Source organism: Triticum aestivum, chromosome 6D, assembly GCF_018294505.1.
Source record: "Triticum aestivum cultivar Chinese Spring chromosome 6D, IWGSC CS RefSeq v2.1, whole genome shotgun sequence".
NCBI classification, from domain to species: Eukaryota; Viridiplantae; Streptophyta; class Magnoliopsida; order Poales; family Poaceae; genus Triticum; species Triticum aestivum.
In genome coordinates, this window is record NC_057811.1 from 65,125,742 (window position 1) to 65,134,204 (window position 8,463).

Genomic DNA, 8,463 nt, shown 5'->3' on the forward strand with positions numbered 1-8,463 from the left:
ACTCCATGGTACTCCGGCCTTTTTGATTGGTCAAAGTATGGGTGAAAGCGGGGAGACCATGTTTTCTTGACCGTCATGATTGAGAACTGACTCCCTCATGGTGCGTGGGTGATTGATGTCCACATTCCTAACTCGACTGGTGGTATACAAGTGTGAGCATGGGAGATGAAGCAACAATGGCCTCCCGCAAGAGCAATCACATTGTGTTAATGACACCTTGAAAGCCCGACCTCCATGTTGACGACCATCGTTTGTGGTTCCTCCTGGCTCTTTCACTTCGTACTTCCACTCTTTGTTGTCATATAATATAGCTTCTTCTGAGTCTGCCTTCCGTGATTGAAATTCCAACCATTCATCAACCTTGGGTGGGAACTTGTACTTGTACTTGCGCGGGTTCTCACCCGCTATGTGTGCATCCGTTTCCATCGAGTACTTTAGAAAGTACGCATTCATCTTGTCAAATGTGTATTTAACTATTGCCGTCACGGGTAATCCACGTGCACCTTTGAGCACCCTATTGAAGCATTCGACCATATTGCTTGTCATTTGACCGTATCTCCGGCCATCTTCATCAAAAGCACGTGCCCACTTGTTTCGGTATTGAATGTGCCTATTGAGAAAGTCTTGACCCCCGGGATCAAGTTTTTTGTGGGCGAGCAATTTGTTGTACAAAGTGGCGAACCGCTTGTCGGAGAAAGCGAGACAACAATCTTGAAGATCATCGGCCAACTCCTTAAGGCCACATGCCCTATAGAAGTTCGAACAAAAGTGCCTCATGCACCATCAATGGTGCAACGGAGCATGCCCGGGAATGTCAATCTCCACCGCGTTAAGAACTCCTAGATGTCAATCCGATATGACACAAATTTCCCTTTGAGCGGGTAACACCTTCGTCCTCAAAAGACGCAAAAACCACTCCCAGTTGTCATTGTTCTCCACCTCAACCAAAGAAAATGCCAATGGCAACACCCGGTTATTGGCATCACTTGCTATCGCAACCAACAAGGTGACCTTGTATTGTCCGGTCAAGAACGTGCCATCAATGGCGATGACCGACCTACAGTGTTCGAAAGCCCTCACGCATTGCTCGAACGCCCAAAATGCACGACCAAATACTCGGAATTTCCTTCCTTCATGAACCGTTGTTTTTTCCCCATGAGCCTCGACCACATGAACCATGTCCAGGTTTGTTGCGGCCATGGCTAACAACAACCTAGGGATTCAGTTGTATGCTTCCTCCCAAGTACCATACAACATCTTAAATGCGGCTTGCTTCGCCTTCCATGCCTTGCCATACTTCACCTTGTAATGAAAGATGGCTTTCACAAGGTCAATGACATGTTGGACGCTCATTGTTGGAAGTGTGGATATTGAGTTGGAGAGCCTGTAAGCGATGAACTCGGACGTGAGTTGTTTGTGGTCTTGGGACACAATCTTGCCATCCACCCTTTTGCCTCGGCACATGTGAGTTGGCACACAACTCACTACGTGCCAAGTGGGACCTCCTTTCCATGGTCTTGCACGCACAATCCACGAACATATTTCATCTTCACATGCACATGCAACCATCACTAGTAGAAAAGAGGGCTTTGGTTCAGGCCGGGTCAGCCCATTAGTCCCGGTTCAGTCCAGAACCGGGACCAATGGGGGCACTGGTCCCGGTTCGTGAGGCCAGGGGCCTGCCGGGCCTCGTGGGGGCATTGGTCCCGGTTCGTCTGGCCCCTTTGGTCCCGGTTGGTGGGACGAACTGGTACCAATGGGCCTCGCTCCTGGCCCACCACCATTGGTCCCGGTTGGTGGCTTGAACCGGGACCACAGGCTGCCCTTTAGTCCCGTTCATGCCACGAACCGGGACCAATGAGGTGCCTATATATACCCCTCGCCCGCGAGCAGAGCACTCCAGTGCTCTGTTTTTCTCTGGCCGGCGAGGGGAGGGCTTTGTGGTGCTCTAGCTCACCTCCTATGCACATGAGGTGTTCGATGAAATGCCTGAGCCACAGTAGTTAAGCTTTCTCCTCTCGAAGCTCGACCTCAAAGCTCCATTTTCCTCAAGATTTGTCTAGGTTTAGCGGCCCGTCACGTCCCATTCCCGTCTTCACCGCCGTCGATCGCCCGCGCCGATCTCGTCGCCGGCACCACCGTGGTGAGCCTCTTGTTCTTATCTTCTTTCTGAAAGAAAAAAATTCTTACTTTAGATAGATACTTGTCTAATTTTCTTACTATTGTATTGCTTGTTATTATATAGTGCGATGGTTTTGGTATTCGCCCCCGTCGGCCCACGTCCTGTCTATGATTCGGATGTGGTATATATTATCTTTATAAATATTGGTTCATTTATTGTTTATGAAAATTATGCCGACCAACGTGACATAGATTTTATTTATCTAGGAGGTATGTGAACCGGAAATTCCAACCGACCCTATTGTCGAGAGGTTAAATTTAGTTGAAGAAGAAAACAATTTCTTGAAGGAAAAAATAAAAAAATTGAGGAGGAGAAGATGATATTGGAGTTGCATGTTGCGGATGTCGTCGATGATCACAAGATCAAGATGGATGCAATGCGCTTGAAGATTAGAAAGATTAGAAAATACGCCATTCATACCGAGGCTTGGTATCATTATGCCGTTGGATCAATTGTTACCTTGGTTGCGATTATGATCGCATTTGTTTTTGCATTGAAATGTTTTACATAGTTTCAATGTATGGTTTAATCAATTAGATGCTCTGGAGAGCTATATGTTGTTATATGAGAACTATGTATGTACTTTGGTTTTAATGTGATGATGAACTTCTATTAATTTGGTCACTTAATTATCTATTCATGATGTTCTGTAATGGTTTTTGACACACTTAATTATATATAATGCACGCAGATGAACCGGCAATGGATGTACGGTGACAGACACACCTCCGAGTACATTAAGGGCGTGCATGATTTTCTCGAAGTGGCTAAGGCAAACAAGCAGAATGTTTTTATGTGTTGTCCATGCCCTAAATGTGGGAATACGAAGTCTTACTCTGACCGGAAAATCCTTCACACCCACCTGCTTTACAAGGGTTTCAAGCCACACTATAATGTTTGGACGAGGCACGGAGAAATAGGGGTTATGATGGAAGACGGCGAAGAAGAAGAGGACGATGACAACTATGTGCCCCCTGAATACGGTGATGCTGCAACGGGGGAAGCTGCTGAAGATCAAGAGGAACCAGACAATGTGCCCAATGATGCTGCAACGGGGGAAGCTGCTGAAGATCAAGAGGAACCAGTGCCCGATGATGATGATCTCCGCCGGGTCATTGTCGATGCAAGGACGCAATGCGAAAGTCAAAAGGAGAAGCTGAAGTTCGATCGCATGTTAGAGGATCACAAAAAAGGGTTGTACCCCAATTGCGAAGATGGCAACACAAAGCTCGGTACCGTACTGGAATTGCTGCAGTGGAAGGCAGAGAATGCTGTGCCTGACAAAGGATTTGAGAAGCTATTGAAAATATTGAAGAAGAAGCTTCCAAAGTATAACGAATTGCCCGACAGTACATAGGCAGCAAAGAAGGTCGTATGCCCTCTAGGATTGGAGGTGCAGAAGATACATGCATGCCCTAATGACTGCATCCTCTACCGCGGTGCGTACACGGATCTGAACGCATGCCCGGTATGCGGTGCATTGCGGTATAAGATCAGACGAGATGACCCTGGTGATGTTGATGGCGAGCCCCCCAGGAAGAGGGTTCCTGCGAAGGTGATGTGGTATGCTCCTATAATACCATGGTTGAAATGTCTGTTCAGAAACGAAGAGCATGCCAAGTTGATGCGATGTCACAGTGAGGACCGTAAGAAAGACGGGAAGTTGAGAGCACCCGCTGACGGGTCGCAGTGGAGAAAAATCGAGAGAAAGTACTGGGCTGAGTTTGCAGCTGACCCAAGGAACGTATGGTTTGGTTTAAGCGCGGATGGCATTAATCCTTTCGGGGAGCAGAGCAGCAATCACAGCACCTGGCCCGTGACTCTATGTATGTATAACCTTCCTCCTTGGATGTGCATGAAGCGGAAGTTCATTATGATGCCAGTTCTCATCCAAGGCCCTAAGCAACCCGGCAATGACATTGATGTGTACCTAAGGCCATTAGTTGAAGAACTTTTACAGCTGTGGAATGGAAACGGTGTACGTACGTGGGATGAGCACAAACAGGAGGAATTTAACCTGCACGCATTGCTGTTTGTAACCATCAACGATTGGCCCGCTCTCAGTAACCTTTCAGGACAGACAAACAAGGGATACCACGCATGCACACACTGTTTAGATGACACTGAAAGTATATACCTGGACAAATGCAGGAAGAATGTGTACCTGGGCCATCGTCGATTTCTTTCGACCAACCAGCAATGTCGAAAGAAAGGCAAGCATTTCAAAGGCGAGGCAGATCACCGGAAGAAGCCCGCCATGCGTACCTGTGATCACGTACTTGCTATGGTCAATGATTTACATGTAATCTTTGGAAAGGGTCCCGGCGGACTAGCTGTTCCGAATGACGCTGAGGGACACGCACCCATGTGGAAGAAGAAATCTATATTTTGGGACCTATCCTACTGGAAAGACCTAGAGGTCCGCTCTTCAATCGACGTGATGCACATGACGAAGAACCTTTGCGTGAACCTGCTAGGCTTCTTGGGCGTGTATGGAAAGACAAAAGATACACCTGAGGCACGGGAGGACCTGCAACATTTGCACGAAAAGACGGCATGCCTCCGAAGCAGTATGAAGGTCCTGCCAGTTACGCTCTTACGAAAGAAGAGAAAGAAATCTTCTTTGAATGCCTGCTCAGTATGAAGGTCCCGACTGGCTTCTCGTCGAATATAAAGGGAATAATAAATATGCCAGAGAAAAATTTCTAGAACCTAAAGTCTCATGACTGCCACGTGATTATGACGCAACTGCTTCCAGTTGCATTGAGGGGGCTTCTACCAGAAAACGTCCGATTAGCCATTCTGAAGCTATGTGCATTCCTCAATGCAATATCTCAGAAGGTGATCGATCCAGAAATCATACCAAGGCTAAGGAGTGATGTGGCGCAATGTCTTGTCAGTTTCGAGCTGGTGTTCCCACCATCCTTCTTCAATATCATGACGCACGTCCTAGTTCATCTAGTCGACGAGATTGTCATTCTGGGGCCCGTATTTCTACACAATATGTTCCCCTTTGAGAGGTTCATGGGAGTCCTAAAGAAATATGTCTGTAACCGCGCTAGGCCAGAAGGAAGCATCTCCATGGGCCATCAAACAGAGGATGTCATTGGGTTTTGTGTTGACTTCATTCCTGGCCTGAAGAAGATATGTCTCCCTAAATCGTGGTATGAGGGGAGCCTGACTGGAAAAGGCGCGCTAGGAGTGGACTCAATAATATGCAGGGACGGGCATTCTTGGTCTCAAGCACACTACACAGTTCTACAGAACTCTACCTTGGCGACCCCGTATGTCGATGAACACAAGAACAGTCTGCGCTCCAAACACCCGGAGCAGTGTGATGACTGGATTACATGTGAACACATCAGGACTTTCAGCAGTTGGTTGGAAACAAGTCTCAGAGGTGACACCACTGTTTGTGATGAGTTGTACTCATTGTCCAGGGGACCATCTTCGACTGTATTGACTTACAAAGGATACAAGATAAATGGGAATACATTTTACACGATCGCCCAAGATCAAAAGAGCACCAACCAAAACAGCGGTGTCCGCTTTGATGCAGCAACCGAGAGGGCAAAGGACACATATTATGGTTACATAATGGACATATGGGAACTGGACTACGGACATGATTTTAAGGTCCCTTTGTTTAAATTCAAATGGGTCAATCTGTCAGGAGGCGGGGTACAGGTAGACCCACACTATGGAATGACAACAGTGGATCTGAACAATCTTGGGTACACTGACGAACCGTTCGTCCTAGCCAATGATGTGGCATAGGTTATCTATGTGAAGGACATGTCTACCAGACCGAGAAAAAGAAAAGATAAGGAAGCAAATACATCATACGATGAGCCAAAGCGCCACATAGTTCTTTTAGGAAAAAGGGACATTGTGGGAGTGGAGGGCAAGACAGACATGTCTGAAGATCATGAAAAGTTTCATGAAATTCCTCCCTTCAAAGTCAAGGCTGACCTAAGCATCCTGATAAACGATGAAGATTATCCATGGTTACGGCGCAATAAGCAAATGACACAAGCGAAGAAAAAGTGACGACTTTCTCCCGCAACTATTATGATGATACCATGCCAACTTTGTAACAGACGAGTATGATACCATTGTCCGTTTTGTACACGAAGTGCATCCAGATTTTGCCGTAACCCTCTCAACTTTCTTGCACATGCTATGTGGATGAAATGATGATACCATGCCAACTTTCAACCTTTTCAGAGTTCATTTGAAATGCTTTTCAATTTCAGGGTCTTATATCTCAAAATAATCAATAAATGCATGAAAAATAACAAATGAAGTCAGAAAGGGTTGAAAATTGATGATGTGGCTTTGAATGGTGCATTTTGAACACACAAAAAGTCAGGAGTTCAAATAAGTTTAAAAAAATGAAATCCCTTTGTAACAGACGAGTTTCCGTATGAAATCCTGATACTTCGAAAGAGATTGTCCGTTTTGTACACGAAGTGCATCCAGTTTTTTCGGTAACCCTCTCAACTTTCGTGCACATGCTATGTGGATGAAATGATGATACCATGCCAACTTTCAACCTTTTCAGAGTTCATTTGAAATGCTTTTCAATTTTAGGGTCTTATAGCTCAAAATAATCAGTAAATGCATGAAAAATGGTGCATGAAAAATAACAAATAAAATAAATAAGTAATTAGAAACAAAATAATATAAACTTTAATAAAATATATAAGTAGAAACAAAATAAAATAAACTTTAATAACATAAATAAAATTTATGAAACTAAAATTATCAAAGTATTTTCTGTTCAAAACATTATAAGCAACCTCTAGTACTATTGAAACTAAAATTATATAAAATTGATGCAACTAAAATTATCGAAGTATTTTCTGTTCAAAATCATTGAAAGCAAAAAGAATTTTCATAAAGAACTTTTTTTGTTAGAAACTTTAATAGCAAAAAGAATTATCATAAAGTAAAATAAATAAGTAATTAGAAACAAAATAAAATAAAATAAATAAGTTTTTTGTTGTAAGTAGAAACAAAAAAAATAAAGCAAAAAAGAAAACAAAAAAACAGGCAAAAAATAAAAATTATGCCACCTACTGGGCCACCACGGCCTGAATACGACTAGAAACCCATCCATGGGCCAGGATTCAGGCCCGCAGAAGGCCCAGTAGGCCCACAGGCATGTACAGAAGCCTGCTTTAGAGAGGAGCTCGACAGCTCAGGCGCACCGCACCTTATAAACAGGTGTGGCTCTCTCTCAGTTAGCGAGGTGGGACTAAACTCCCACCACCACGCCGCTGTGCAAGGCTTTCCGTCCCGGTTGGTGGCACCAACCGGGACCAATGCCTCCCCTTTAGTCCCGGTTGGTGCCACCAACTGGGACCAAAGGCCACCGCTTCCCGCCCTTTGGGCTGCTAAAAAGAGACCTTTGGTCCCGGTTGGTGGCACAAACCGGGACTAAAGGGGTCATTGGTCCCGGTTGGTGCCACGAACCGGTACCAATGCCCTGGATATATAAGCAAAGACTTAGCAGTTTCGACCAAATCCATCACTTCTTCACCCCCGACGCCCCTGCTCCTCCTCGCCGTTGCCGCCCGACGCCCCTGCTTCACGTTGCCGTCGCCGCCGCCACCGACGCCATCAGGCTGTTCGACGTCGCCGTCGCCGCCGCCACCGACGCCGTCAGGCTGCTCCACGTCGTCGCCGCCGCCGCTTTCGCCCTCTGCCCCGACGCCCCTGCTCCTCTGAGTCGCCGTCGCCGCCCTCTGCCATCGCAGTCGCCCCTGCTCCACCGTGCCCCGCCGCCCCTGTGAGCACCAGCCTGCTCCCGCGCCCTCCCCTGTCCCGCGCCCCTGCGCCCCGCCCCGCCGGCGCCATGCCCCTCCGCCCCTACGCGGTGCACGGGGCGGATGTTTTGGTAGATTTTTTTAGATATTTTTAGATGCTATTCTTAGATGTTTTTACATGTTTTTAGATTATTTTAGTTTATGTTTAGTTTAGTTTTAAGATTAGGAAAATTTCAGATGTGTAGTAATATTTATTTAGATGTGTAGTTAATTTAGATGTTGTAATTTGTTCATAAAAATTGTGCACTTTTGTATAGAAACTTTATTTTTTTTCATATGTACGAAAATGTAGAGTGAAAACGAAAACAAACATATAAGAAAAAACAAAGGAAAAAATGAAGAAGGAAAAGAAAACCGCTTGGCCCGGCCACCACCGCATTTTCATAAAGTGTTTCCACCGAGTCCACGTCGCACCGATCGAGCACCCGCAGCGAAGAAAGTCTTTTTTTA